Raw genomic sequence first — 25,059 nt, forward strand, 5'->3', positions numbered from 1 at the left:
GATGATCGTCAGTAAACATTGTGTTCTGAAGTATTTTAAACCCAATAATACACCCAGAGAGAGTCAGAAACTAAGCACTAAACCCGAGTGAAGTAAACTTAATATACACTTTTCAAGGCAGTGAATACACAATTTCTATATTGGAGAAACAAGACTTGAAAACAGCAGTTTTATCTTAAATTGCTCCGTGTCCACACTACCATTTTCAATCGTTTCCCAAAAGTTGGTCGTCCACACTCAAACCTCCAAAGCTTTCGTTCCTGTACTGTGCATAAGCAGAAACGTAAGACGCTTCGTAAGACCTACGTCATTTTACACCCAGCGTTTATTTTCTTAACGTATGGCAATGAAGAAGAAATGCATCGTCACATGACTAAAAATATACTTTTTTTTAAAGCTTCTGTTTTCATAGTTCACACTGAGACATTTTCAAATGTATCCACTTTGGAGAGTGTTTTCGAAAAGCTAGAGTCTTCCCCAAACGGTGACCACAAAGTTGAAGGCGTACAATTGTATAGGATGTCTTTGGATATGGTGATATAAAACTTTCCCTTCACTTGGTCTAGGTGACCCAAACCTCCATAAAGATATGGTTTCCATTGGCGCCCTCCTTTAGAGATCTGTCCTCAATCCTATTGAACATCTTTGGAAAGAATTGAAATGCTGACTTCACCCCAGGCCTCCTCACTTTACCTACATCAATACAACACAATGCTTTTGCATTTACATTTCTACCTGCAGTCTTTAATTTCATTTTTTTTGTCTCCAAGGAGATGGCACAGCTATTAATCATGCAGTGTGACACATCATTACTCTTCTCATCAAGTGTAAAAACGCTGGTGTTGTCGAATCATTTGAAATATATTCCATGATTTTACATTTGGTAAATGTTTATTAATGATAGTATCAGACGCATGTTATATTAGAACATTTTTGCAAAAGACTTTAGCTAAACATTCAATACAAATTTCATCAAACATGAGATCAATCCCAGTCTGATCCAAATGATCTCCAGTACATCAGAGAGCTTCAGAATACTTCAAGGTTCCAAGCAGCTGTTTGAATATCTCAACATTGCCTTACCTACTATGCTCTCTCAATGCTTACCAAAGCATAAGAGGACCAACAAATGAACCTTATTCAGTATGTTGTTGTTTTTTTTGGAACGATTTTCACCGCAGGACATTTAGTGCATGCTCAAAAAACTACTGCGTAAATGAGAGTGCAGCGTTTACCCGTAACGACTCCAGCTAAGGTTTGATCAATTTTTTTTTTTACTATTGAACATTTACTTATAAATATGAGGAATGTTTAATTGGAATGTGCGATGCTCCTTCATGTTTCATTTCTTTTTGCTGCTTAAAATGAGCAAGGGTCCTGTCTCAGGCCATGATAATGAGTGCAGGGTGTCTTTGGAGAGGCTGTTTTATAGAGCTATTACGGCAGCCCGGGTGGCACACACACACACACACACACACACACACACACACACACACACACACACACACACACACGTTCAGAGTCAGATCCAGTGGGGCTCCTGCCATTATTCAGAGTGATTGTTTTCACATCTCATTTGTCAAGAGTGCGCCCCTGTTATGCCAAACAATTCCCAGTCTCGGCATTGATTTATTACAGGCTACAAATCCGATCTCTCATACAGTAATGTGCCTCAGCCACGTGTCCTTCGAAAAAAAAAAAAACAGAGTTCATCTTTATGTCTGAGCCTTTGACTTAAGGGCAAATGAGATACGGTTTTACCACTCAAGAAGAAAAAAAAAAAAATTATTGTGAGTACATCAGACAGACGGAAGCCATGAAAGAAGGAAAACACTGGAAGGAAACCATTAAACAATTCAGTCAATGAAAGGATTTGTAATTTGTAAAGGATACCATAAACAAATGGCATGGAAAAACTATATAATATTAATTATTACAAGGAATATAAATCTGAGATTTTGGATTGAATTTAACAAATTAAAAGAATGTAAGTGACTTTAAACAACAGTGATATTGAATTCTAACAGCTAAACTATAAGGTAAAAAAAAAAAATTTCTTGGCCTCTACTGCCTTATCAGGTCATGCATTTGGCTGTGGATTTGGCTGTAAATCTGGAGAACCTCACATCCCATCCTTTCCCAGCTTACTTTTTATCTTTAACACTTATTATATCGTGTCCCCCTGGCCATTTCAGTTGCGAATGTGTCCACCCAAACCGAGGTGTCTTGGTCTCCTCCCCTCTTCCCCTTAACCTTCTGGCTACCACGAGAATTTTGACTATGACCTCACTTGCCCTACTGATTACAATCCAACAGTCCTGCTTACCAACCCATCATTCCTTATGACATGTCTCCAATAAACCTCTTTACTTTACCCTTTATCCTGTCTTTTGTTCTTATTTTTGGCTAAATTTTCATTCACACAAAGAACCAAACTCAAAGGGCAACCATTATCCATCTGGTCGACACCGAATGACCCTGACGCCATTCATTATAGTTCCATCATTGTTAAAGTTCTCAACTGTTTACTGATAGACACGAGTGCAGAACCATCAATATAAATTGTAGCTCTAATCCATTGTAGCAAACCTGCTTGTATTAATTTCCATCCAAAATCTTTTTTATGGTTACTAAGTGGAACCATCCACAGTCAATCCCATATGTATCTTTAATCTGTGATGAAAACTCCATTCAGAAGTAGAGCTTCAGAACGAATCAGGCAGGTGGAGTGAGCAGATGGGACACGATCACTGGTATTTCAGGAGCCTGGTCTCCAGTGTCAGTGTTTTGTAAGCCTGATTATCATCAGAAGAGTGAAAGCAAGAGAGGCTGTAAAAGGTAATGAGTATTTATAGCTGCTATAACGTATGCCATGTTATGAACTCACAAAGACTAGCAAATGAAGGTTGATAGTTTTTTAATGAAAGCAGGAAGAAAAATCTGAGTGGAGAAACTAAAATGTGGTTGAATCAGGCAATTAACAAACAGACCAAACTTTGCCTGATCAAAAAACAGAAACATCAGCATATTCAAAAGGGCTTGATAAGGTCATAAACTGGGTCAAATAGACTGTATACTTTACAATAAGTTTATGAATGAGAGTCTTTTAAAGTGCATGTGGTAGATTGAGCTGAATTTGAGGTTTAAGTCGGACATCTGAGACTTCAGTGGCTGCTGGGACTTGGGTCATGGTCGTGATATCTGACAGCATAAATGATAGGAGCTGATTATAGTTCTGTAACCTATATAACATCCTTCTTAATGAAAAACAATCTTAACACTAAAACAAATTATTGTCAGTGTTCTTTTGCAGTACAGTGTATAAAATGCTAGCTACATTGCTTCTGTTTATATTTCTACCATTGTCTTCATCTAGCTAGACACCTGCTAGCTAAAATGAGTAGTTTCCAAGCTAACTTAGATTAACTTCCACTTGGTTTTAATGCTTTCTGTGTCAGTAAATGTTAATTAGCATCTGAAAAGGTTCTGTTTTCCACATCTGGCATTTAAAAAAAAAAAAGCTTTTTGCCATCTGTGTGTTGTGTATAATTCTCACAGAGATGTCTCGCAGAGTTAAATTAGCTGGAAATATAACATTGCATAGAGTATGAAAAAAAGCCTGGTAGAGAATGACAAGTTTAAACAAAGATGTATTTATTAAATTCTTAGAAATGATTGTAACTTCAACAAGTAGCATGCGTTTAAACCCGTTTTTGTAATGTTTTATTTTTAGATTTTAGAAGAAAAATTAACTAATAGGGAAGCTGTTTGTTCATTGTATACGTTGTATTGTTACATACATCATTTTTATTAATTATATATTATATATGTGTAAATACGAAGTTTTTATGGTGTTAACAATAACTGACTGGTCAGAAAGTGGTTCCATATATGAGCTTGTTATCAGACCCTTGAATGAACATTGTCTCAAAGCAGCTTTACACAGATAATGTTGTTATTTAAAGTAAATATGTTCTTTATAAGAATATTATATGACATTGTAGTAGCTATAAACAGCAGTTCCATCACCAACTCCATTTTTTTCCTTTAACAAAATAAAAAACACTTACATTTATGGAATTTGGCAGACACCCTTATCCAAAGTAACTTACATTTCATCTCATTCATACAACTGAGTAGCTTGAGCCTTGCTAAGTGGCCCAGGGGTGGCACTGGTGTGGCTGGGATTTTAACTCAAGACTTTCGGCTCCAAAGACCAATGCCTTAACCACTAATGTACCACACACGTCGATGAAGCCACAATGCTCTCCCTAAAAAATTAGCAAAAAATCTCTAATGCTTACACTAGCATTAACTAGCGTTAACTTTCTTGTCTTTTAATACAAATGAATTCTGGCTTGCTGATTATTATTATTACTATTATTATTATTATAATTATTATTTACCCACCATCGTGTACGCATCTTGTATGTTTTGATCAATTGTATAACACACTTCATGTGGTACTTACTGCTGCTCTGTGTTCATCTGAAGCAAGAACAAATCAGGCTCTGTTGCAAAAGTGCCTGTCAAAGAGGACACTGAACACAGGTTACAAAACAAGAAAATTACCCCAATAGCTGGAAAAATAACCTGATCCTGCTCGACAAACCGCACTCTGCAATGAGCAAAGAGCTCGGCCTGTGGCTAAGTGCTGCAATTTGGTTCCCATGTACACGATGCAGTGTGTAGAGTGAGAGAGAGAGTAGTGTGACAATCTCAAATTTGATATTTAAAAAAATGCTAGAACTTTCCATTGAGCTACATGTAAAGAGAAACGCACAGTCAATCGAATGTCAAATGAATGCACAAATAATGATTTAGCCGTAATATTTATTTTTAGATGTCCAACATCTGTACGAATGGTATATTCCAAGCACACGCTGTTAGATCCTTCAGATCGACAGATTCTGTGTTGAACTGTAAGCGAACCTATGGTGAAGAGCGATATCACACTGTAGAGCCCCCTTATGTGCTTTGCAACAGATGTTCACAGAAGCATGGCGGTGAATGTGTGAATGATTGAGCTGTGTGAGCGAGCAGGTGCGATGGGGCATCAGGCGCACTCATCTCCCCGGAGAGACTTTCACAGCTCGAGCTTCAAAGTGGCTGCGTTGAAAAGCTAGAAATGGGCACGCCGTGTGTTTTCCACCGCAGCTCATCCACCTGTGTGTGAGAGAAATGCAGGAAACGCAGCATGAAAGGCTTTCCTAGCATCACAGAGCCCTACGAGTTGGCCAGGTCAGGGATGACAGTGCAGCGGCGTCCATCAGAGGTGAGACATGAGAAAAGACCAAAATGGCCAGGCTTGAAGAATAGAGCGGAGAGAAAACAGAGAGTTTCTGGTTGACTGCAGGTGCAGCGTCGGGAGAAGGGTTTATGCCGAGCTATCAGCATTTCACACGCCTGTAATGGAGGGCTGAAGATGAAGCGAGACCTTTGCTTTCAATACTGAGATTGTTACTATTTCATATTTTTTGCCATCTGTGGCAAATAAATGTAATATGGTGACTCTTAAATTAGAGCATTCGGCATAAAAATATCATAAATCACAGAATACTCTCTCAGATAAGAATCACATGCATTTTTTTTTTCTTGATGGCACCAGAAAGCTTTTTCACTCATTATTTAAAAGGTTTTGCAGAGGATTTTGGATTTGTTGTGTAGTGCTTTGCAATGATCCCCCATGTTTTATTAAACTTTCTTTCGGCTTCTCCCATTAGGGGTCGCCACAGCGGACCATCGTTTGATTTGGCACATGTTTTTACGCTGGATGCCCTTCCTAACACAACCCTTCCCATTTATCTGGGCTTGGGACCGGCACTAAGGCTTGTGCAACCCTAATGGCTGGGGTTGGTTCCCTGACCGGAGATCGAACCCGGGCCGCAGCGGTGACCACTAACCACATCCTAACCACTAGACCACCAGGGGACCTCCCCCATGTTTTATTATGCTATGATTATTTAATTATTATTACCACCTGTGTCCCTTGTTTCTGTAAATAGCCTCATATTCCTTTTCCTGGCTGGCATGACTAGAACCCTATATATTTCTCCTCTGTTGAAGAGAGTTGCTCATCCACATCAAGCTCCACATCCGCATTTCTAAAGAGTAATGTTGTTGGAAAAAAGGTTTTCTCAACCCAAATATTGAAACTGTGTACATTGATAACTTTAATAATTGCAAGCAAAACTGACATCAAACACTCACAAATATTCACCATATTCATTCATTGGCATTTCCAAATTATCTTTAATGTGCAAAAGGGAGTATGCGATTGAGCCCCTTTTTGTGTTGTACCCTAAGTTCCCTGTCATAGTCTAGATCAGGGGTCACCAACCTTTTTGAAACTGAGAGCTACTTCTTGGGTACCGATTAATCTGAAGGGCTGCCAGTTTGATACACACAGTTTTCAGTCTGATCTGAAATAACAAATTTGCACAATTTACCTTTTATTATATGTTATTATTAATAATTATTGATATTCATCTATGTGAAGACACTGATCATGTTAATGATTTCTCATAATAATTATCAACAATGATTCAACAAAGTAGGAAACAGCAATTTTTTAGAAAAGGCCCGTGGACTACTCATGTGGTCCTTGCGGGCTACCTGGTGACCCATGGTCTAGAGGCATGTATAATTACAGTGTTAATATAACATTTTATTTCACATTCATTGTTCAGTTGTTTGATCATATGTTCTGTCATTTATCTTTCCGTCTGTTTATTATTTATTTATTTATTTCTATTCACAATATGTCCTTGTTCTAAGCTGGTTCTCTGTAACATCTGGAAGAATCTAGACATCAGCAAAGTTTCCTAAAAATGACAGCTGTTCTTTCTCCCTTTTTAGTCTTATTGAGGCTTTAACCTCACGTCAGATTTACTAATGTCATTTTTCCACAGGCCTCTTTAATAACCATCTCATATGACTGTCTAACAAGTTGCAGACAGTCAGTAACGAGACTGTCTAGGACACATAAATAATTCTGACATTTAGAAAGACTGATTTATTTTTTTTGTCTGAGCAGCACAGAAAAGCTGTGGTTTCTTTCCAGGTAAAAAATGCAGAATACATGGGCAATCATCTCTATTTACTAAGCACATGATTTAATTACTGAATATATATATATCAGGAGTTTGAGACTGAAAGAATTCTGCACTTACCTGACAGAATCACAGGTTCAAAAGCAAAAAAAGACATCTGTTTAAAATTCAGGCGACGCAGATTGAACCTCGGCAGAGGGATATAACCAGCTGCTTATCACCTCCTGAGTGTAAAAAAAAATAAAATAAGTCGATTTCTTTTTCAGGTCATGCCTTTTCACTCATCTCTCTTGCTCTTGATTTCTTTTCTTTTTCCCTCCCGCTACACAATTTGCCACAAAAACGGTATTATATTCACTCTCTGACTATTATCTGATGAATACTGTCTAGACATGGAATTACTGACCCTTGTTTAAAGCAATATTTAACTTCTTTACTCAGATTTTCCTAATGAATAACTAATACAGACAAAAAAAAAAACACTGGCATGTAGTGGCCAATTACCTGAACAATGTCTCTACATCAAATCTGACCCGGCCTCCGGGTTCGCATCATCGCAGAGATAATGATTACGACTTTACATCGTCATAAATGTAGATTGTACCGAGGACAGGGTGATTACTTTTTTTTTTTACCTGAAGTACAAAAATGAGACAGAGATACTCATTACTGAGTGTGTGTATGTGTGTTCCACTCAGGGAATTAATCATCTCTTACTTATCTCTAGCATTGGATCTAATATCTAGCCTTGACCTCTAGAAATGACTTATTGATTTTGTTCCCCTCTTTGATTTCAGCAGCCTGATGTATTTGTGTACACTCGAACTCAGAGCGACGCTCCGTATAAAATCGCTCTGTTGTACTACAGCTTATTCCAGAAAGTGCCTCGATGAAGACTAAACTTAATATGGGACATTGCAGAAATGGTTATATTAGGACATGTTCCAGGCTGATTCGTGTTAGAAAGTCATGACCACTGACTTTGTAGCTTTTAGTACTCTTTTTTTCTTTTTCTCTTTTTGACTTACTGAAACGAATACTGTTAATTCTGGTATAGTGTGAAAACGTAGATTAATAAAGTACTTTCTTGTAAACAGAACAAGTCTCGAAAACCCCGTATTCAAAGCTTGTTTTAAATCGTATTCAATGCTTTTCCTGTTAAAGCTCAGTTTACGGAAATCTGAAATAAAAATCCATTGTGGCATGTAATAGCTCAGTAGTTAGGATGTTGGAATTCTGGCTAAAAGGTCATGCTATGCTGCTATACCAAGCTGCTACTGCTGGGCCCTTGATCAAGGCCCTTAACTCAACCACAACTGCTCATATGTGTAAGTGTTATAACAGTAAGTCGCCCTGGAAAAGAGCATCTGCCAAATGCTTTAAATGTAAATGATTTCTACTGATGGTATGTCAGTGAAGGTGGTATGAAGGTGGTTTTCACGCAGGCTTTATTGTCCACCAAAAAAACGTTATATAGACACTTTTCTGCATTTCATCTGTGCTTTTTAATGATTTTAAACTCAAACGTAAAGCGATCTCCAGTGCTGTTTTCACAGACTGAACCGATCTGAAATAGTTCAAACTGACACTCGTGTTGACAACAAGTCAAGCCGCCATAAATTACCGAGCATTTCTGCCTGCAAACTGACGAATACAGTGAATTCAGCCAAAGGCGGAAGGGCATGGTTCTTTCAGTAAGTCACGCCTATCGCCCGTAGCACACACACTGCTCAAAGCCATGAGATCAATGCTCAGTTCTAGCCAGAACAGAGACCGAGATGTAACACTCATCTCAGGATGAAAAACTCCGAAGAGTGGGAGCTTGAACCCCTTGATCTGCCAAATGGAACAGAGAAGCCGAGAGTGGCATATGAAATATCGTACGTCTTTCAGAACTGAAAGAGGGAAACAAAAGATACACATATCTGTTAAGAAGAAAGTGTGCTTGACAGCCAGGACCTTTAAAAGGTCTAAGATATAATAGACTTCTTTCGTTTTCTCTCGCACTGACCTCAGAAGCATCCTGAGACTTTCAATCTACAATCTTAAATCCGCAAATTCTTTTCCATTACGTCCATCATTGCTATCAGTAGCAAATCATACCTCTGAATAGAGCGATTTAGCAGAGATTGGAGGAGAGAAGAGAGAAAAACATAGGGAAATAGATAGAAATGGGAACTGATGCTTACACTACAGTGTGATGGGGGTTCATTGTTATGGCTACATACTATACAAACCAGATAAGTACACGGAGTCGCCAGTTTATTGCGAATATCTAATAAGATCTAATATGGAATACAGATCAGAAGACATTACTCTGAAATGATACAAGGAATATTACCACCAGTCAAGAACTGTTCACTTAAACCACCAATGAAAATCCTTTCCCTTTCTGTGCCTAACATATTTCTTAAAACAATTTAAAAAAAAATTTGATTGTTTGATTGTTTGTTTGTTTTGGGGGTTAAAATATTGACAGCCCTGTACAATATCTTAAATGAACCCAAATGATCATCCATAATTAAAACCTTTTATTTAAATATATATATTGTTTAACCCTCTTGGGTTGAATTGTCTAAGCAATTTTCTCACAAAGTTCATAAATTTTATTGTGCATGTCAATCTATTTTTCCTGTGAGCACATATTCAAATATTATGTTGTAAAGGTTTTTGATGACATGAAATGTATATATGCACATGTGAACTGGATGCAGTTCTTGTTTTACATTTGGAACCTGCAGTAGTTAAAAATCCCTCAGGAGGTGGGGATCAAGTGGCGGACCACAAGTTTTTATTAAGTCTCCGCCTCACACTTTCAGCTTTTTGTTCTGCTCATGCACAAAATCAATGACTTCCTGTCATTGCCAATGTTTTTATCGACAGTCCAGCGATATTGATTATTTTGCGTTTTATGTACAACTTCAAAAATTTCATTTAAAAGAAGAAATCCCTGACAATTCCACATATCTACGGAGTGAATGGATAAATGAAGGATGGAAGAAATTAATTCAATTGTGAATAAATACATTGAATGAATAAATAAATAACATGTATAATTCTTATATATTTCTTAAATGCAAACATTTATTAAAGTATGCAAAAATACGTAGAACAGTAAATATTAATGTTAATAATAATAAAAACAGCGTTAATTAAAAACAAGTGATTTTATTTTTTTATTTTCGAAATGTACAGAAATTGAACCGAACCACGACTTAAAAAAAAATGAGGTACGTACCGAACCATGTCCGGTTACACCCCTAAACTCCTCTTAAATCTCTAAAAACCTCTAAACTCATTTTTCTATCACAATGGGGGAAAAACTAAGAGCTTCCAACAGTTACAAAAGTCAAGGAAAAGAAAAAGCTGAAATAAATTCATTATGTCAGGATTTTGGATTTATTAGTAGTAGTGTTTTTGTCATTAAAGATCCCAATTGTTCGCTCATGTTGTCTTGTGTGTGACTATTAATATTGTCATTACTGCCACCTGTGTCCCATTGAACATATGTATTTAAATTGACTTGTTTCCTATTTTGTGGGCTTTGTGTTTGCTTCTTGTTCAATTCTCTGCTGTTTTTTTTTTTTAACCTTTGTGATTTTTTCACTATTTATCCCAAATATAAATTTTGGTTGGTTTACTTTTCATTCGTGAAAAAGATTCATAGCTTTAATGGCTTCACCTATTTTACAGGGTTTTTTATTTATTTATTAAAGGAACTTTGTATCTGATTATTATTATTTTTTCACTTATTTTCAGACTTTCAACATCATCTTACGTTTTTAACTTTTAAACCGCGTCCAAGTTCGTCACTACGATCCGGTTCATCACCGCTCCTGTATCCGGTGAACTGAGTGTTTGACTCTCAGTGTCAAAACTCAAACCAATTCCATGTTTCTTTCTAACACTTGTAGGAGAAGAAAAGATCAACACCACAGTCATATATGGTGTCCACCGTTTGTCAGATGAACAATTTCTACTTCTGTAATACATAATAAACTGGTAACACAGTGTACAGATCTATATCATGCTTATAGCAGACACAATGTTGTCGGTTTATGAGGTGCACTGCTGCAGTAACCTATAAACTGGCAGCTCTGTGTAACTGCCCATTAAAATGAGTGAGTGGGTGCTGAATGAATCATTTCAGCCTTTCTTTCTCCCTCATCTAGCCATTAGCCAGCAAACTCATTAAATTTGTCAAATACTTGGTGTTGTCTGGCAGACTTTCTGTTCAGCGCTTGGGACCTTAATAAATACCTTCGGCCAGTGCTTAATGAGAGCCCTATAATGATTTCTGAGCTCTAGGTGCTCGCTAGTGTCAAAGCTTGGGAGGAAAAATGTTCAATCATTAGGGTTACGAGTTTTAGTAGGAAGTGATGCAAGCTGCAAGTGATAGATAGATAGATAGATAGATAGATAGATAGATAGATAGATAGATAGATAGATAGATAGATAGATAGACAGACAGACAGACAGACAGACAGACAGACAGACAGACAGACAGACAGACAGACAGAGGCTAAATGGAAAGTTTCTGGATTTCTGACTATAAGATTCACATGGGCTTTTTGAACATTTCATTACACTTTTATTCTCTATTGGCTTTTCTAATAACATTGATGTAGGTGAGGTGCTGATGTAGGTAAAGTAAGAAGGTCTGGGGTGCAGTCAGCATTCAAATTCATCCCAGTGGTGGTGTTTATGGTCTATAGCTCTATAGCAGGCCACTCAAGATCTTCCGCTCCAACCCATGCTAAAGCCATATCTTCATGGAGCTTCCTTTATGCACAGGGACATTGTTGTGCTGGAACTTATAGTTCCCAAGTGAAGGGAAAATACATTGTAACTGCATCCAGGGACGGCCAATACAATTGTGTGCCTTCAGCTATTTGGAAAAGAAGCATGAGGCTGGAAAAGTTAGGTGTCCCTATACTTTTGCCCATATCATGTAGATAAATCGAGGGATGTAGAGTTATCATCCTGAAGTTCTTTATTCTTCTGAAGCACAGACTGAAGTGTTTCATTCTTTATACCACACTGTCCATTGTTCCCTTACCAGCCTTTCAAAAGTTCAGCATGTCACATAACCACAAAGAAGAAATCGCAAAACACTTTCGTCTTTAAGTGTAAAAAAAATGCAGATTTGCCTCTGTCTCTTGCAAAGTGCTGTCACAAAGAGACTCATTTATATACATTGCTAAATAAAGATCTCATGACAGGACAAGGTGAGAGAGATGTAATTGAGATGGTTCAGTCATGTGCAGAGGAGGGACATGGGGTATATCGGTAGAGGAATGCTGGGGATGGAGCTGCCAGGCAGGAGGAAAAGGGGAAGGCCATGGAGGTTTAGGGATGTGGTGAGAAAAGACATGCAGGTGGTTGATTTGAAAGAGGTAGATGTAAAAGGAGAGAGTGATATAGAGACAAATCATCAGCTGTAGTGACCCCTAATGGGAGCAGCTGGAAAAAGAAGAAGAAAAAAGACCTCATAACAGACTTCACTTCAGACGATTCCACGCGTACAACACAAGCCTTCGAGTGAGTTGTTACGATAAAAATGCTAGGTTTTTTATAGAAACTTGGGAGCGAACCACTAGCGCCGGAGCGACTGTTACAGGGAATTAATCGCCGCTGCACATTAAACAGTGCATACGTCTTTCTTTTTAATCCCCCTTCTTCTTCCTTCATGCCCCATTAAAAGTGTGTACCCAGCTTTCTCTCTCGCTGAATGATTCTCTTCTGCCAGCCTGCGAGCAGAGGTGAGGATTTGCATCCGCAATGTAATCTGGCAACTGCAAGCAAGCTTATTAAAAAAAAAATCCCTCCTCAGTGAGGCTGCCGAGCACAGCTTCTCCACGGAAGTTCCAACAAATATTCAGTATTTTTCATTCCTTTGTCGCTTCCTTGTTCCTCTCATTCAGAGGAACCCATTAGCACAGTACAACAGATGCAGGGTTTAAAATAAGTCATGGGTCTTCTTCTTTATTCAGCTTCTCCCATTAGGGGTCGCCACAGCGGATCATCCATCTCCATACCCCCCTGTCCTCTACATCTGCCTTTTTCACACCAACTACTTGCATGTCTTCCTTCACCACATCCATAAACCTCCTCCTTGATCTTCCTCTTTTCCTCCTTCCTGGTGGCTCCATCCTCAGCATTCTCCTACCGATATACCCCATGTCCCTCCTCTGCACATGTTCAAACCTTCTCAATCGGGCCTCTCTCACTTTGTCCCCAAAACGTCCTGTCCCTCTTATAAAATTTCTAATCCTTCCCATCGTCGTCACTCCCAACGAAAACCGCAACGCTGAAGAGGTTTATGGCCAGTGTCTTTAAACCATACAACATCTCAGGTCTCACCACAGTCCTGTAAACTTTTCCTTTCACTCTTGAAGATACTCTTCTAGAACAAAATAAGTCATGGGTCTGCAGGGCCAAAAAAGAATACAATATAATTTCAAATCATGTTCTTTAATAACACAAACCAATGCTTAGCAAACACTGGAAGTGGTGGATCCACAGTTAAGATGCTGGACTGATTGGAAGGTCATGAGATCATATTCCAGTACTGCCAAGCTGCTACTGCTGGTCCTTGAGCAAGACCTTTAACCCTCAGCTGCTCAATTATATAAATAGGATAATTGAAAGTCATGTTGGATAATGAGGTCATAAGATATAAGGTTATATGAAATAATTCAGAATTTCTGCTCAATCAGAATCATTGTCTTTAAAAAAATAAAACAGTCTTTTCTCTCACTTTTAAAATGCTATGTAGCAAAACTTTCTTCTGATGCCATCATTAATTCCTTTTAAGCATCAGATTTTTTGTATTAATTTTCTGCCAGGAGGTTACGCCTTTGATAGTGTTTTTTAAACAGGGTAATTACTTGAAACGGCTGAACGAATCTAAACAAAAAAAGTTTAATAATATGATTTTAACTTCCATTTAAAATTCTATTTAAAAAAATTCATTAGTCAGAATTAGTAATGTGGAAATATAAAGGTGTTTCTATTTTGCAGGAAGAGGAAAGTTTCTTCCTACAAGATTTTAACAGCAAGAAACATACATCTTATGGTCAGGTATTCACAAACTGTGGTCCATATTGTGTATCTATGTGAAAGATTTCGTTTTCTTTCTTTTATCGGAAAAAAAAGATTCTGTGCCAGATAAAAAAAAGAAAAACAATTCAGGGGAAAGAAATAACATTCATTTTGGACATAAAGATAACATGCTACACTGGACACTCAAACCTTCTGTTGTGTTGCTCTTGTTTGTCTCAGTAAACAATCACAGTATTGCTTTCTGAAAACACTGTGTCATGTCATTTCCAGCTCTACTGAATTCATGAAATATTATCCAGTAGGTTGCACGCTATCACTGCCCAACCACAGACCGAGCTGCAATCAGATGAAGGGGGGAAATGCCCTGAAAGCCATATTCTTCAGGAAGAGATTTTGTCTATACAAAAAAATTGAAATGATTCAATTCCCAAAATGTCAATGTATTATGTGTAGTACTGGTCATAAATATTAATGAAATTTTAGACTCTTCATAGGAGCTTTATGTTTAAGAATATGCTCAAGCATGGCCTTAAATAGACATACTTTTCAATTTAAAAAATGTTCTCCCATGTGACATTGAGGTTTTGCTATTCAGTCTTTTGCCTGCCAAGCAACTGAATGGAATTCATTATAATTTATAACCATGAGGTCCACAGAGGCATACCTATCAGCCATGAGATCTTGTTATTAGCCATGACAAGCTGACAAATACGATATGACTAATGAACCCGGCCACCAATATGGCGAGGACAGACTATGTGACATTTTCCAACACTTTTAGTCCTTATTTCTGTTATAATAAAGCCCAATCTTTTGGGAAGATGCAGATTTTGGAGCGTGCTTGTGCAGATTTGTGTTCATTGTGCCACAGGTGGACACACTGAATACAATTACTGGCTTTTCCACAATAAATATTGGGTTCCCACATTTGTGTCCTGCCTCTTTTGTCCAATATTCTTCTTCTTCTTCTTCTTCTTCTTCTTCTTCTTCTTCTTCTTCTTCTTCTTCTCTCAGCTGCTTCCATTAGGGGCGCCACAGGGGATCATCCGTCTCCATACTACTCTGTTCTCTACATTTTCCTTTTTCAAACCAGCTACCTGCATGTCTTCCTTCACCATATCCATTAAACTCCCCCTTGGCCTTCCTCTTTTCCTCCTTCCTGGCAGCTCCATCCTCAGCATTCTTCTACTGATATACCCCATGTTCCTTTTCTGCACATGTCCAAACCATTTTAATTGTGCCTTTCTTACTTTGTCCCCAAAACATCCCACATGCTCTTCTACCTCCAGCTCCACCTCCTGTCTTTTACTTAATGCCACTGTCTCTAAACCTACAACATCTCAGGTCTCACCACAGTCTTATTAACTTTCCCTTTCACTCTCACAGATACTCTTCTATCACAAATCACCCCTGTCACTCTTCTCCACACACTCCACCCTGCCTGCACTCTTTTCTTTACTTCTTTAACACACTCTCTATTACTTATTACTCTATTGCACTGTTGACCCCAGGTACCTGAACTCCTCGACCTTCTCCACCTCTTCTCCATGTAACCGCACCACTCCAATGCCCTCCCTCTCATTCACACACATGTACTCTGTCTTACTCCTACTGACTTTCATTCCTCTTCTCACTGCAAACAGGAAAGGGCTCAGAGCCGATCCTTGATGCAGTCCAACCTCCACCTTGAACCAGTCTGTCGTTCCTACTGCACACTTCACTGCTGTCACACTGTCCTCATACATGTCCTGCACCACACTCACATACTTCTCTGACACACCAGACTTCCTCATACAATACCACAACTCCTCTCTCCACCCTGTCATCCACAAACACACAATGCAACTCCTTCTGACCTTCTCTATACTTCTCCATCAACATTCTCAATGAAAATAATGCGTCTGTGGTGCTCTTCCTTGGCATGAAACCATGCTGTTGCTCACAGATGGTCACCTCTTCTCTCAGCCTGGCTTCCACTACTCTTTCCCATAACTTCATGGTGTGACTGATCAACTTAATTCCCCTGTAGTTACTGCAGGTCTGCACATCTCCCTTATTCTTAAAAACCGGTACCAGCACACTCCTGCTCCATTCCTCAGGCATCCTCTTATCTTCCAATATCTTGTTGAAAAAAACAAAAAGAGATGCAAGAATTCCTCCAAGTTCAGTTTATTAGTTCATTGCTTGTTCTGCCCAGCTACATGTGCCATGAGAACAGTGAAAACCACTTGCCAGCTTGGAGACAAATTCATAGCCGGTAGGATGCATTAGCGAAATGTACAGACAGTTCAATGGTTTCATTTCTACATACATTTAACATTTTGACACCTTAATTTCAGTAAGGTGCATCAGTGGGCCAATGAGAGCGTGACACGGGGTAATGATGGATGTGCATTAGCATAAGGATTTGTGGGTTTTCATGTATGTCTGAGCTACACAATTTACAAAGACTAATGGAAGCACTTATCACTGCAAACAAAGCACTAATATGCAACCAGTCTTTGGAAGCTCTGGTTCATTTATGAAATGCCAACTCACACAATTTACTAAAAATTTATATATATTTTTATGCATGGAAAAGAATAACATACTAACCATGATATTTATCACTTCACCAGCTTCCCATTTAGTGTATATTCTTTTTGACTTCTGAAGTCTTGCCCCATGGCCAACAATTTTCCCTACACCCAGGTCTTCAGAAACTCTGATTCAGACTCAGTCTCAAAATTGGGAACCTTTCAAAATGAGCTATAGTCCTAGGCTTTTTTATACTTTATTACTACCTATTCTTGTCCTGAAATTAATTTGCAGCAATTTACCAAATCTAAAGGTCAATCCACATCAAATGTGACATTCTGTGATAATAACAGTCTTCTAAATCCATTTGGTGGGTCTGTAAGAGCACATTAGTGAACACAAATAAAACGCAACAGCAAATCAAAAAGACGCTACAACAAACTCTGAAAACAAATCAAAACAGCATTATTGGATGTGGCATTTGTTAGAACGCTTTAAATCTGGTTAGGAAGCTCCAAACAGTGTCTTTGCTTTCTAAAGAGTCTGTCACCTGAGATCTCACTAAACTTCGAATGCTACATCATTGAGCGCATCCTGACCATCTTCATTCATCACAGTGTGGTATGGCAGCTTCGCGGTGTGTGAATAGAAATCCTCGCACCGTGTGATTAAAACTGCCCGATGCATAATTGGCACCCAACTACCATCCACTGAGCATCTTCACCACAGTAGATGTCTGTACAGAGCATCCCTCACATCCAGGTCATAAACTGTTCAACCTTCTTCAAGCCAAGAGGAGATACAGACAGCACCAGAAGAAGCAGGTTCAGGACCAGTTTTTTCCCAGCCAGAATCACCTTTATGAACTTTACACTACCCTGTAAGGACACTGATGTTTACTGTTGCTTTTATTGCTTTTTTACTGCCTGTAATCATCATGCAGATCTGCTCCACTCTGTTTATTCTGCATTATCTCTATTATCTCAACATCTCTATTCAACTCTATTTTTTTATAAAGAGTGTACAATTTTAGTGCTGATAAGTTTGTTAAATATACAGTGATTATAAGTTTGTCCCTAATGAGTGAGACAGTTGAAATTGTGGCAAGGAAAAACTCCCTGAGATGACATGAGGAGGAAACTTTAGGAGGAACCAGACTTAAAAGGAAACCCATCCTCATCTGGGTGGCACCAAATGTCCATTCATAACAGTTCCATCATTGTTGAGGTGTGCAGTAAATGGTGCTTAAATGCAAAACTGTTCATGCATCATCTATCTATCTATCTATCTATCTATCTATCTATCTATCTATCTATCTATCTATCTATCTATCTATCTATCTATCTATCTATCTATCTATCTATCTATCGACAGAATATATAAAATGAAATTATATGACCAACCTTGTAAAAAACAATTATATATAAAATAACTCGTTAATGAGCAACGAGGATGTGATGCTTAGGAAGACATTTTCTGTCTGTCATAAGTTCATATTAATGTTTCTTTTTTTTCTTTTTTTTTGTCTAACTGTTGTTGTTGATGTGTTACCATCATGTTTTCAAATGTGTTTTGCTTTTTCTTATTCATAATTGCTATTCGCTATTCTGTGTATTGTGTGTGTGCTTTCTGAATTCGTTGTAGTTTGGCTGTCATGTTTTCGAAATTGCTGTTGCTTTTGCTTTTTTTGATGTGGTTTTGTTGTCATGTTTTTGAATTTGTTGGAATTTTTTTAAGTTTTTTCATATTTTCCTCTTCTTTTTTTTCTGTTTTCTAATTAGTGGTTTTCCTTTATATTTTCGCTGTCATGTTTGTTTGATGTGATGTTCTGTGAATTGTGTTTTTACACTTTCTGAAATCGTTACTGTGTTTTTTGGCTTTGCTGTCACATCTCTAAATTTGTTGTTTGTTTTGCTGTGAAGGCACTGAATTTGTTGTTGGGTTTCTTCCTTGCTAATTATGTTTTACACTTACTGTCCACAAAACAGGAGTCCCTCTCAACAATAAATCAGATGCACGGCTTGGTTTATTATTTAAAACAAGATCTGAACAATCCGGGATGTGCAGTGACTCAGACGGTGACTCAGCCTCAACAATGAAGCCACCACCAGCGTTGGCAGCCTCGATGTCCATTTTATTATCAGCTAACAAAGTCACAGGTTTGGATACTGGGAGTTAAATCTTCATTATACTTATCACATGATAATAAAGTCTAGATTTTGTTCTCAATTCTGCTGTTAAGCGACAAACCGTATGTCTCATGACCAGTGTTGCATATTATTTTATTACATTGCTACCTGAATTTAGAGGGGGCTGTGCTGTAAAAAAAAAAAATCACTATTGGGTTCTTCTGGGTTCACTGGTTTTTTCCAACTTCCCAAAAAAAATTACCAGCAGGTAATCTACCATGTGTGCATCCATCATATCTCTGAGCAGCAAAAGTGTTTGCTGAAGATGAATGTATGAATTAAAATATTAACTAATTGGATCTGTAAACAGATGGATGGATGGATGGATGGATGGATGGATGGATGGATGGATGGATGGATGGATGGATAAATGGATGGATGGATGGATGGATGGATGGATGGATGGATGGATGGATGGATGGATGGATGGATGGACAAACAGATAAACATACAAGCAAACAAACAAATGACTGGATGGATGGATGGATGGATGGATGGATGGATGGATGGATGGATGGATGGAAGGATGGATGGATGGATGGATGGATGGACAAACAGATAAACATACAAGCAAACAATCAAATGACTGGATGGATGGATGGATGGATGGATGGATGGATGGATGGATGGATGGATGGATGGACAAACAGATAAACATACAAGCAAACAAACAAATGACTGGATGGATGGATGGATGGATGGATGGATGGATGGATGGATGGATGGATGGATGGATGGATGGACAAACAGATAAACATACAAGCAAACAAACAAATGACTGGATGGATGGATGGATGGATGGATGGATGGATGGATGGATGGATGGATGGACAAACAGATAAACATAAAAGCAAACAAACAAATAACTGGATGGATGGATGGATGGATGGATGGATGGATGGATGGATGGATGGATGGATGGATGGATGAACGACTGAATTCTATTTTTCCTCCTCTGTATTTGCTTTGATTTGATTTGCCCTTTCCACTTTAAACCTTCAGGAAAATACAGGGGGACCTGATAAGAAAACCACATGACATGGTTACATTAAATTACTGTTTAAATGAATAGGTTTGTTATATTCCTCACATGTAAATAAAGCACTGTTTTCAAAACAATGTGAGATCTATTATAGTAGCGGTGAATAATCAATTTTCATCAGGTACCAATTTATTTCTGACACAAAAACACACCAGAATCATTTACCTAAAACACAGAAACTTGTGCAGCCTTATCATTTATTACTTTACCAGGATGTAGCAGCTGCCACACTCATCCTGATGCATGATAAACATCTGCCTTGTGCTGCATTATTCATTTCTGTAATTATCAATCGTAAAGCACCCATGGGTTTCATAAAGCTGGTGTATAAATTTAATTTGTGATTATAACACAGTGTTAAGTGTGAGTATCTATCTATATATATATATATATATATATATATATATATATATATATATATATATATATATATATACATATATATATATATATATATATATATATATATATATATATATATATATATATATATATGAAATCCTGTTCAACCAGTTTAAACACAAGCTCTGAAATGACAGGTATTTTTCTACAGGAAGTTGATCACGTAGGTTTATAGGGAGATATGAAAATGTTTAAGAAATTAATTAAATAATTTGTATTTACATATTAGGAAGAAATGTAGATGCTTGTGGATTTTAGCTTTGTTAATATTAAGAGGGTCTCACACTTGTTTCTCTTAACACACTTTCCCATGGTGTCTGTGCAGTGTCTATAGAATCTTTACGATGTGAATACAAGGTTTCAGGTTTGTCCAGAATATATATATATATATATATATATATATATATATATATATATATATATATATATATATATATATATATATATATAGGGAAGACATGCAGGTAGTTGGTTAAATGAGGCAGATATAGAGGACAGAGTGATATGCGGACAGATGATTCGCTGTGGCGACCCCTAATAGAAGAAGCCAAAAAATAAAGAAGATTGTAACGTATCGTAGATTGCATTAAAGATCTCCCCTAATCCTTTCCCAGAATTAATTTTAGTCCGGGCATGATAAAAATTTAACAACGTTTTACCAGTCTGTGAATACAAATACAATATTTTTGGGGGTAATCAGTTGCTAACGATGCAAAGACGATGCTGCATAAGCTAATCAGCAAAACGATGTAAACTGATCACCCTTGTGATGGAATTGTCCAAGTTGGCCTGAGCCACATGGAACAACTCACAAACTCACGTAACTGCTGCTGGCAATTTGATTAGAGAAACAAATGTATTCACTTCTATAGTCTTCATATATTAAAAGATTATCAATTTTAATATTATCAAAAATAAAATAAAAATATTCAAATGTTCAACTCAAATATCTGAGTTCACAACATGTAACTGTTGGAAGCTGTAAAAACTGTAAATGGAGCAACATTGAGTCATTAGTTTTGATTGAGACGGTTGGTCACTCACTTAAGCAGCTTCTTCAGTCTAAATGCAGCAAAAACTTTTGGGCTGTCAGTTGATTATCTGTAACCCCGTAGCAGCAGTCTTGTGTCTGTGGGTTGGTTAAAATGCAAAATTAGAATTTCACTAATTCGAGCAAATTTGATTTTTCAATTCATATAACCATATAATGGTTTTAGTCAAGAAATAGTCAAGAATTAAATATGTAGAGAAGTAACTTATTATTGGATTGCTTTCACCTTTGAGTTCATATATTTCATCAAAAAATAAAGGGCTTACATTTCCTTCAGAAGCAGCTGAAGAAGAAGTTGAAGAAGAAGCCGGAGAGAGCTGTTTAGAAGAAGAAGATGACTGAAGAAGAATTCTGAAGAAGCTGCTCAGATGAGCAGTGAAATGTTTTAATCTAAGCAGATCTAGTTGACATGACTCAATTTTCAGATAATTGTATGACACCATGAGTCTTGTTTCTGGAAAAAAGCTCACTGCAGTTTTACCCACAAGGCTTACAGAAATCATAGGTGGAAGCCATCCCATAATAAGTCTCTTTATTTGTTTCATTCTTGCCGAATTTCTGGCTAAAACCATGGTATGGTTATATGAGTTCAAAAAAGCAAATTCGCTCGAATGAGTGAAATTTAAATTTCACATTTCAACCAAATCCCCCCCCCCAAAACAATAAGTGCTCCTACAGGGCTACAGATAATAAACTGACGTTCAGTACAGTCAAAAGTTTCGCTGCATTTAATATTTATTTTCATTACTGCTTAATGTTGTGGCGAGGGCAAGAAAGAGAAGATTGACCAGGAGGCATCGGATAAACAATGTATTTCCTCATTTATTAAGAAACTCACAAGTAGAGAATGAACACGGGTGCTGAACTGACTGCAAAAACCAGCAGGAGGGAAGAAACCCACCGGGTTTAATCAAAACATAATGCAGCAGTAGAACGCATATGGGCACGGATGACACGCAACCACTTAACTAAAAACAAACACTTTTTTACACAAAACATCGTCAATAATTATGCCACCTGAACGGACTGCTCGTGGGGCAAATGCATATCAGAGTCTGTACAAGAGACAACGATATGAGACTGTTAGCGTATCAGTCACGAGCACTTTTCCTAGAGACAAACGATACATGATTAGGCCTCATAACATGTTTTTCTTTTCTTTTTAGTTGGGAGAGGTTGAACAAATAATGTGACTGTTTGTTTTCTTTTACAGATATGTAGACTGGGGGCAGGCGGATCAATTTAAAGTATGATTATTTTTAATATTGGTGTTGTATCGAGAGAATCAATTCACTTCAAATTATTGATCTTATCTGAGAACTATTTTATATTCTGCTGCACCTCCATCCATCATAAAATGAGTCGTGAGAATTGGCATTCAGTCACGTGTTGGCACATTGGGGTCACTTTTTTTTTTCTTCAAAAGGGAGAGTGGATCAGTCAAAGAAGAAACTAAAATTCTCATGTTTTTTCACAAAAACTTCACAATTTCAAATGTTTTTTTTTTAATTTTTCAACCTATTTCTTCTTTAATCAACTCTCCTGCTTTTGAAGAAAATCAGCGATCCCAATGAGACAGAACATGACGATGAAGAATGTGAAAATATGATGTGACTGATTATATTTTGTGACTGATTAAAGTTTTGTGATTAATATTGTTTAATTTATTTTTTTCGTATAACAAGTTCAGCCCAATGCAAATTCATTCTTCAACCAACATCAAAATCTGAATCCGAATACTTAATTGATCCCATAGGGAAATTGTTAAGTTGCAGTTGCTCACAATAAAGATTAAAGTAAAATAAAATATCAGAAATGTGAATAAAATATACCAATTAATTTAAACATTAAGTCAAATGAAATGTGTAGCAGCAGTGAAACAGATGGTAGAAAAGTCAGACTACAACGATAAGTTATTGCATGTGTAACAATTATTATTATTATTATTATTATTATTATTATTATTATTATTATTATTATTATTATTATTAATACGCACTGGACTTATTGCACATAATTGCCCAAAATAAGTTATTGCACGTGTAACAATTTCTATTATTATAAATATTATAATTTTTATAATAATAATAATTATTATTATTATTATTATGTAACCATATGAGGATGGGTTCTGCTTTTAAATCTGGTTCTTCTTAAGGTTTCTTTCTCATTCATCTAAGGGAGTTTTTTTCCTTGAGACATTTATAACCGTATTGGTTATATATAAATATATAAAGTTATAATGTAATAAGACTGTTATTGTTATTATTATTGTTAATTCAATTATTATTTGGAAAATCACAAATTTCTGATTGGGTGGGCCACAATTCAAAGTGGGTGGGCCCATGCCCACCCGTAGCTTTCCCACTGCTTTATGCAGCACCTCGGTCCTGGAGCAACATATCGTTTCACTGCATACTATACCACTGACTGGTGTGTTTTAAAAGGTATAAAGATGGAACACACATGGATACTGGGAGAACATGCGAAACTCCAAACAGACAGCAATCCAGAGCTGTGCAGAGCGTCTGCAGCAAACGATTGATCTGGTCATAGATATACTTACTAAGACATTTACAAGACGGACTTTTCATTTTGAATCCTCAGGAAAACAGAAAGAAAAAAATGCACTTTCATGAGGTAATTATTGATGCTTTTTCTAGAGCTGATGTATGCAAGTGGTGTAGATGTGGTGTAGTGGCTACAGTGAAACGAGACTTGTGGAATAGGGGTTTAATGCTTTAGTAATGGCATTCATTCTCGCAGCATGAGATACCTGCCTGTGATGCAGTGCTCTGTTGCGTTTCTCTATAGTATTAATGGTTTTTATTACTGTGGTGTCATAATGATGGTATAAAAATGTGGATTGATTCAGGTAGGATACCACTGAAGGTCTATGTGTGAAATGCATAGCCAGACACTGTATACGATGGCCCTTTATACCGGGTAATGATTTTAATGGGACTTGGATCTACATTTGACTAATAATTCCAACTTAATATCATTTATCACATCCCTCTCAGCTCCCTCATACACTTTCCCTATGCTCAGTGTCAGTGATCACCCAATACGCTTTGAGGTAGATGCCAGGAAAGTTAAATAGTGAGCTAAACCAATGTTTATTGGTGTGTATGATGAATAAATTGAATTTTTTTTTTCCTAAACTGGTTGGGTTGGTCTATGACAATTGGTCTGAAATATTAAATCCATCAGAAGCCTGATTTGTCTCTCGGTCTTGAATGAGTGAGTAGATTTTGCTCGCAGCTCAATGCTGCCCTCTAATGTTCAGGTGAAATCATTACAGTCTCTCAGTAAAATTTGAGGAGTGTGTGAGCAGTTTGTATGGAGAGAGAGTTTTATTAGAAAGATCTACCCACCACGTTAGAATAAAAAAACAATGTAGTCAGAATGTACATCAATCAAAGAAGAAATGGGATTTTTTAAAGTCAAGATGCTCATTTTTAGAAATAAAAAACATTATTCACGTTTCTCGTTAAGATGTTTCATTAAGAAAGTTGAAACATTCAGGCGTAAACTTCAACACTCTGAAAATAATATCTAGCTTCGGAATTATTAAATTCAATTCAGTGTAAATATCAGAATTTTGTAATTTATTTTTTTTTTGACAAGTGGGCAACATTAGGAACAAAAATATTAAATTAATACCATGATATTTATTAATTAGATATTGTGATTTGTGGTGAGAGTAGGGAGCAGGTGGAGAAGAGCCTGGAGAGGTGG

General features: G+C 37.2%; 1 long non-coding RNA gene across 1 annotated transcript; it reads right to left on the reverse strand.

The window, feature by feature from the left end:
- Positions 1-3,970: 3,970 nt before the first annotated feature.
- On the reverse strand, positions 3,971-21,367 carry LOC124386450. The gene is made up of 3 exons (XR_006925926.1): positions 21,312-21,367; positions 7,173-7,276; positions 3,971-5,166 (listed from the first exon to the last, which is right to left on the reverse strand). It is a non-coding gene; the product is annotated as an uncharacterized LOC124386450 (long non-coding RNA).
- Between the last annotated feature and the right edge of the window lie 3,692 nt (positions 21,368-25,059).

Source organism: Silurus meridionalis, chromosome 5 (genome assembly GCF_014805685.1).
Source record: "Silurus meridionalis isolate SWU-2019-XX chromosome 5, ASM1480568v1, whole genome shotgun sequence".
NCBI classification, from domain to species: domain Eukaryota; kingdom Metazoa; phylum Chordata; class Actinopteri; order Siluriformes; family Siluridae; genus Silurus; species Silurus meridionalis.